General features: G+C 31.7%; 1 long non-coding RNA gene across 2 annotated transcripts; it reads left to right on the top strand.

The window, feature by feature from the left end:
* Positions 1-580: 580 nt before the first annotated feature.
* On the top strand, positions 581-2,714 carry LOC132803607 (uncharacterized). Of its 2 annotated transcripts, none has more exons than XR_009638814.1 (5): positions 581-1,126; positions 1,244-1,530; positions 1,804-1,986; positions 2,286-2,345; positions 2,458-2,714. It is a non-coding gene; the product is annotated as an uncharacterized LOC132803607 (long non-coding RNA). The 2 variants fall into 2 exon arrangements; XR_009638815.1 differs by having other exon boundaries at positions 581-976.
* The last annotated feature ends 5,114 nt before the right edge of the window (positions 2,715-7,828 follow it).

Consider the following 7,828-nt stretch of genomic DNA (forward strand, 5'->3'; position numbering starts at 1 on the left):
ATATATATATATCTACATATATTTGTAAATATCTACCTTTTATATCTTTCATATCTCACTTATCTAAAATTATATTATACTTGTGATAATATTTTTTTAGCAATTTCATAGTTATAATATTCTTATCCGCTACTAATTATTAGCAAACAATTTGGGCAACCGCTACAAAATTCTTACCAACAAATATAAGTTTGTCACTTAACATATACATTACATGATAAAAATAAAAATTGCCATCAATTTCGTTTTCAAGTTCAAGTACATGACAAATTTTTGTTCGTCACAAAATTTATCACAAATTTGGACAACCATTACAAAAATATTAGTGACAAATGTCAATTTATCACTTTATATAGATAATTAGTGACAAAAAGTTTCTCTGCCACATTTAGTATTGGATCATTTTATTAGTGATAAATTTTTACTTTGTCATCTATTTTTGTAACTAATTGCCTTTTACAATTTGGAGGGAAATTTTTTTTGAATTTATTTAATTACAATGGTGACAAACATGTTTTGTAACTATTTTAAATATAAATATAAAAAGAAAAGAGAGACACCCCCCTCGATAAAGCTTTCTTCTTCTCCAGCTAGCAGCCTCGGTGCTTTACAAAACCCACGCGGGCCAGATTTCCACAGGAAAATCGTTCCAATCTCGATATCGATCCACCATACTGCCGCCTCAGCCACCAAGCCCATTCTACCAGTGACTGAACCACGGAGAGAGTACTCCAAATGACTACTCGATGTGCCGGAGAAGAGCTGGACTTGGGCGATAAGTATTGCAGTTCGATCACCGGAAATCAATGGTTCGCAGATCTTAGGGCTGACCTTTTCCACCATTAGTGGACTTTTTGAGCTCGAATCAAAGCTCGGATTGGCTCGAAATTTTTTCATTTGCAAAGTACGAAGGAACCCACTTTGCTAGCAACTTTCAGTCGAAGTTTATGGTCACTGGCGGCCACCGTCGAGCAAAGTAAGCTCACAAACTTGTTACTCTCTTCACAAGGTTCATTTTGGTATATAATTTGTCCATTATTGTTCAAGGATGGAAAGGACGGTTATGGTGGAGGCCATGACCCATTTGACATCTTCCAATCTTTCTGCGATGGCAGTGCTTTTGGAGGTTATAATTCAATGAATTCTTCTTTCTGTTTATATTGTGTATATAGTCGTAAGCCAGCAATTGGAAAAGGAAAAAGAAATTGACTAAGAAATTGAGCATACCTCGTTTTATAATCAGGTAGTAGCAGAGGTGGACCGAGGCAGAGGAGTGGGGATGCTGTAGTGCACCCTCTAAATGTTTCATTGGAAGACCTTTACTTTGGAACCTCAAATAAGCTCTCACTTTCGTGGAATGTGACATGTTCCAAGTGTAATGGGTAAGTAAAAATTTGCAAACCAGTATGGAAATTCCTCGACTTTGGTTGGAACCAGTATGGAAATTCCTCAACTTTGGTTGGTTTATCGCTTTGGACTCCACTGGTGAGGACTGAGGATGACCCCATGGACTTAAACTCTAATAATTTGGTGAGCAAATCTTTTTTGAGCTTTAATATTAGCATTCATCTGGAAAGAATATTGGCATTATTATTATTTCTTCTCTTACTATTGTGGAATGTTGATAATCATGAATGCCTTCCTCCAATTAATTATGTTGAATATTAGCTTTAATGAATTCATTTGAAATTCTCCCATTTACAAAATGAGATTGTTTTTCTTAAATGATGCTACACATGTTTATACTCATTAAAATACAATTGATGCTACACAAGCTGTTGATCGCATGCATCTAATGTTCAGGATGCAGTCATTGATTTGGGTAATGATGGGTTTGGATTCTCATATGAGCATGCTCTATCTCTTTTGGCTGCCAAGACGAGCAAAGCTAGACCAAGTTATGGACAAGCTCATGCTGCAGCTGTACACATACAGTAAAAGTATCGTGGTTGGAAAAAGAGAAAAGAACTCCTAATCAAAGACAAGGTAAATGCCTAAGCTTACTTTATACTTCAGTTTTTTTTTTCAAATGCCATGAAAAGAGTAAGTTCAATGAAACATTTGTCCAAATGCCTTGAAAAGAGTAAGTTCAATGAAACATTTGTCGTCTGTTATGTTGCAGAAAAGAAGTTAAAAATTTTCTTTTCCTGTCCTAGTTTTTAATTGGAGATTTTTCATCTAAGAATTGTTCTTATTGCTTTTGAAAAATTGTTCTCAAAATTGATGGCATTTTACACTCTGATAGTGTGATTATTACTGATTCTCATGTAACTAATGATTGATAGATTTGGAAGTAGTGGTTGGGAAGCTGGAGGAATTGAAGAAGAGTTTGTAATGCTTGGCAGGTAAAGGATTGCCAACTTATAGGAACTTAAGAAGTCTTCAGCTTGTTCTTTACTTTTTTGCTAATTACATTGGTTTTTTTACTAAATGGTTCATGTTTTTTTTATTACATAGGATTCTTGGAGAATATATTAATGAACTACATTGGAAGATGAAGATTGTAAAGATTTAGTGGGAATAGGCAGCCATCTTGTATATATATTTATTTTTACCTAGAATAATACTTATTCTTTTAATCAATTAGCATAAAAGAATAATATATTTATTCTTTTAATCAATTAGCAATATCTAATAAAAAGTTGTTTATTTCAATTACAAATTTTATGTGTCACTGATGTTTTAAGTGACAAATTAGATGTGCCACTGATGGTTTAAATGACAAATAATATCTTGTCACCTAACTCTATGCAGTCACTGATGGATAAGTTTGACCAGCTCATTCATAGTTATTGGTGACAAAATTTATGTGAACAATGACAAAAAAATATGCTTTACGTGACAAAAATTGATGTCACGGTAAGGCTCCAATCTATGGCGAAATTTTTTTTTGTCTCAGTTACATATTCTTTCGTGACAAACTAAAATATTCATCACGAATATGCTTTGTGACGGATCTATCATGACAAACACAAGACTAACTGATTTTGTCACTTAAACTCAATAAGGCAACAAAAAATGACCCTTACATAATAAAATAGCTGTGTAACGATTGTCCAAATTTTTTGTAGTGTCTACAATTAAAATTAAAAAAATATATTTTCAACAATATAATAGTTATTAACTATTTTTTGTTTTTGTTGTAATTACATTATAAGCTATTGTTTTAGTGACAATATCTTTTCTTTTTTTTCATTGTTAGTTTAGTTTTTAATTAGTTATATATATTTAAAATCATTTTAAATTTGAAATAATAGTTTGTAGCAAATCATTTTAAATTTGAAATAATAGTTTATAGTTAAAACAAACATTTATGATCATTAAAGCATCTGATCGAACATATATTTGCAAAAAAAAGCCACTATAAAAAATTTAGGCATTTACTACACATCTAATTTGTCACGTAAGAGCCATTTTTATTGCATTATCGCATTTAGGTGGCAAAATTAGCTCATCTTGTGTTTGCGGTGATAGACCCATCACAAAGCATTTTGGTGATGAACATTATAATTTGTCACCAAAAAAGCATGTAACTATCACAAAAAATATCTTTGTCATAGATTGGAGCTTTATCATGGTATCAGTTTTTGTCACATAAGGCTCATTTTTTTTTTTTCATTGTTTATACTAACTTTATCATCAATACCTATGTAGGATCTAGTCAAACTTCAACCATTCGTGGCGATTAGTTACATTCGTGATAAACAAACGATTCGTCTCTAAATGTTACTGTGGCAAATTGCTTTCATCATTTAACATTTGAGTGACATGTTTTACAGTTTGGCACAAATGATTACATGACTAATTTAATTTGTCACATAAACAATAAGTGACATAGTTGTAATTTTTCATTGATTATTTTAATTGGCTATCAGCATTTGTCACCGCAACCAGCAGTGGCAACTTATATGTGTCATAAATTTATTATGTGACATATTCTATATATCACGTAAAGCATTAGTGATACTTTCGTTTTCATCAAATTGTCACCATGCTAAATTGTGATAGTGCTACATTATCACCATCCAAAACACTGATAATATATTTAGTTTGGAAACAGCAATGGTGACTATTGAGGTTTATCACAAAGGCATGTTTCTATTTTAGGCTATGTGTTTTATGTTGTATTATGCAAATTATAGCTTACATATATGTTATTTATCCATGCCAAAATACATTACATTCTGAAATTCATGTGATTTACATACATTGAAACTGAATTCCATTAACATATAAACACATGTTTACATTGCCATCCAAAGCAATTAGTATTCCATTTCGGTCTATCCAAAGCAAATGCCAATTTAGGTGACAATTCATGCAAACATCGATTTTTCATTGAAGCCAACCATATATGGAGATGCTTAAATAAAAAATTAATCACTTACAAGTGTCATCATGTCCATCATAACTTTACAATAACAATTCTAGCTGCTTACATATTTATCCATATGTTCAAACTAGTGTCATAAATGCAAAAAGACAAGCTGTATATTTCTTCAATACAAGTACCAGGTCCGGAACAGTGCCTAACCTGAAACCATAGCACTCCCAAAATCTTGGTCCGATATATAACATGCAACCATGATACATTGCTAGAAGTAAAATAAGACCACTGAACACCAAGCATATTCCAAGTCACAATTACAGCACTTCACATTTAATGGAAATTTACACCTATGTTACTTAATAAACCCACCACTAAGCACTCCCCCATACATATTGATGCATCCACACATAAGGTTACCATAGGATCTATCATGAACATTTTCAAATGACTTACTAAGTGCAAATCCAAATTTTAATGTTCAATTATATTTCTAATCTGTAATGCTAGGTTTAGCTAGCATAAACCATTTTATTAAACTTGCACTTCAACCACATACTATTTTATAAGCAATTATCAACAATATATATGTACAACTTGCATTTTAATTGTGTAAGTTGAGCCTATGCTTGTACCAACATAACCACCAGCAAATATGAACATCCCTGAATCCTCATTTATCAATCACAGTGTCAACCTCCTTGTTTATTGTCTCAAAATTGACTAGCTTCCATTATATATTCAGACACACACAAGAAGTTTAATCTTAATAGACATTGTACAATATCTAACATGCCAACAAGCATTTTTAAGTTAAATTCTACGAGAATGTAGGTACAATTTCTTTTGACTTAAATATGATTATATTAAGCTTAATGGTAGCAATATTCATCTCCATTTCATCTTAATTCCACAGTAGGTCAGATGAAAGCAGACCACATATATGAGACAACATCTCTTTGCCTCCATTAAAATAAGGTGTTTAGTGATACATACCTTAAGCATCATTAGTAACAGTATTATCCTAACCAGGGTTCAAACCCTTTGCTCTTTTAAGTGAGTTAAACTTTGTTTTAGTTTATGTGATACAATTTCAAATTTCTTTTCAATCTCTATCATCCTTGCTTCCAAGTCTTCATTCTTTTTCCTCATTTACTCTTCCTTTTCTCTAGTTGCTTCCTTTCTTACTCTTGTATCTTCCTCTCTTTTTCTTTTTTTCTTTTTTCTTTTTTTTTTTTTTTAACTTTCCTCAACCTCCTTTTCCCGTTGAGCATAACTACATACGTGACTTAGTGCACTTAGGTTTTGGACCAATGCCCATACCATGTATGTATGAAGATTTTGGTGATAAAACCATATCAAATATGTGTTCCACTGATAATTCAGGGTATTCATCATGTGCATCTCAGATTTCAATTACTTTCTCCTACACCCATAACACATAAAGCATTATAATAATTCATTCTAGTTTTAGAACACGTATTTAGTAGGTACCAAATGCTTATATATACCTCTTTCGATCGCTCATCAACCCATTTACTCTTCTTCATGCTGAAGTGTGTTACATTCCACAAATCAAATTGATCAAATGCATGATCACGTTCTGGGTCATCTTATGAAAAAATGGATACTAAATATTATTTGTACATCGTATGCGTATGGTTTTTGTTATGCTCACATGTCATGTAAAAAATTTGCTGTACCTAAGCCATAGATTCATGAATTATCCTTACAAATAACTTGTTTCTTGTACAATGGTTTGTTCTATCAGCTCCTCTATTTTTCTTGTTAATATTGCTTCTTTTCTGAGATTTTGTTGATAATTTAATACGAAGTCAATTTGTATACAAATTTATTGTTTAATCATTCCACGTACAATTGTGAGTTTAAACATATATTGAAATAAATCTTCAAAATAACTGACAAAATATGACTTTCTTTAATTGTTGGGACTAAGTTTCATATACTAAATTTATTAGACCATGTTATACACCAAGGATTTCCGTAACCTTACCTTAAACTATCGTATTTACATTTGAAATGTAACATGTAAATGCAAGTATACAAATCAATGTTCCTCACGTAACATGCATATTGACTTTTAACATATACTCAACATTTATCAACTAAACAGATCTTGCTAACCTCAATTTTCTCTTGAACCATTCAATGCAATTCCTCTATTCATCCATTCATCCTCTGTTACAGCATGGGGACAATTTTGCAGTACCTCCTCATTTGTTGCAAATTTCTCATAGTGCACTCTGAGTCGATATCTCCAATTTCTACATATCCTCCTCATTTGAGCAAGAAAGGCAATCTGGGTATGTGCTTCTTCTCCAAAGTCAAAGAAATTCTAAATAGTCAATCATGCATTTTAATATTCATACAACTTAATAGTTGGTGTGAATGTTGTGTAAATTGTTTACTAGGTTAAAATGTTATTCTAAATGAAGAAACTAATTGGTTCTTTGTAACCAAAAAAAAAAAAAATTCATTTACCTGGGGTCATTTGAGCATGCTATCCATTTTTGGTTTGTCAATCTCTTTCCATTCCTTAATGTGAGGTGGTGTAATATCTCTAATTACATGTCCAATCTCTTTTATAAGTTTTTTAGAGAATTCACCAACAAAGCACATGGCATGCTTTAGGACAGTCACTTTCATCTTTATCTCGCTATGCTTCTTCTTAATAGTTTCCCGACTCCTTATTGGTCCACACTTTAGTTTATTATGTGTATCTACACATGTTGAAGACAAACTCAGTACTTGTATACATGAAATGTCACACACCAAAATAAATAATGGTATATATATGTTTTGTTATCAGCGAATGACAAACTAACATTGGTTTGCCATTTATTAATTTATGGGTAAAATTACTAATATACTGCCATATTTTTTGCCCATTTAATTTTAACAAAACAAAAAGGTTGGATACACATATTTCAGTGGGCCTAACAGTTCTATTGAGTTATGTTTGCATAGATGGATTTCTATCCAATCAAAGGAATTCAACGATACTACAATAGATCTGTACATTATTACTCATAACTATTGGCATATTTTGCAAACATGTTGCTTTTAGAGCAGTACATATTGTGTATCCAACCAATATGAATTAGTACTTCAGTTCTTAAAGACAGCAAAACAAAAAGAGAAAAAAAAAAAAAACTAAAATCATTCCCCACGGCAATCGAGTATATAGCTGTGTGCTTTCATACATTGCCCGTTTGAAAACAGTCTAGTGTATCAACCTTGGACTACTCTAACACATTATTTAAAAGAAGCTGATATTCAGCGTACATGAGATAAAAAATTTGGAAGCAAGAAAACTAAAGTCATCTCCATTCCATGAAAGAAATTAAGGATACAACTTATATCATATCCTAGAAATTCAGCTTCTTAAATATATATTTTTAATCATCTATATGTTAGTTGTTTTGGTAACACACTGATATGGAAAATGCAATAAAAATAGCAGCATTACATTGAACTTAA

Source organism: Ziziphus jujuba, chromosome 4 (assembly GCF_031755915.1).
Source record: "Ziziphus jujuba cultivar Dongzao chromosome 4, ASM3175591v1".
Classification (NCBI taxonomy): domain Eukaryota; kingdom Viridiplantae; phylum Streptophyta; class Magnoliopsida; order Rosales; family Rhamnaceae; genus Ziziphus; species Ziziphus jujuba.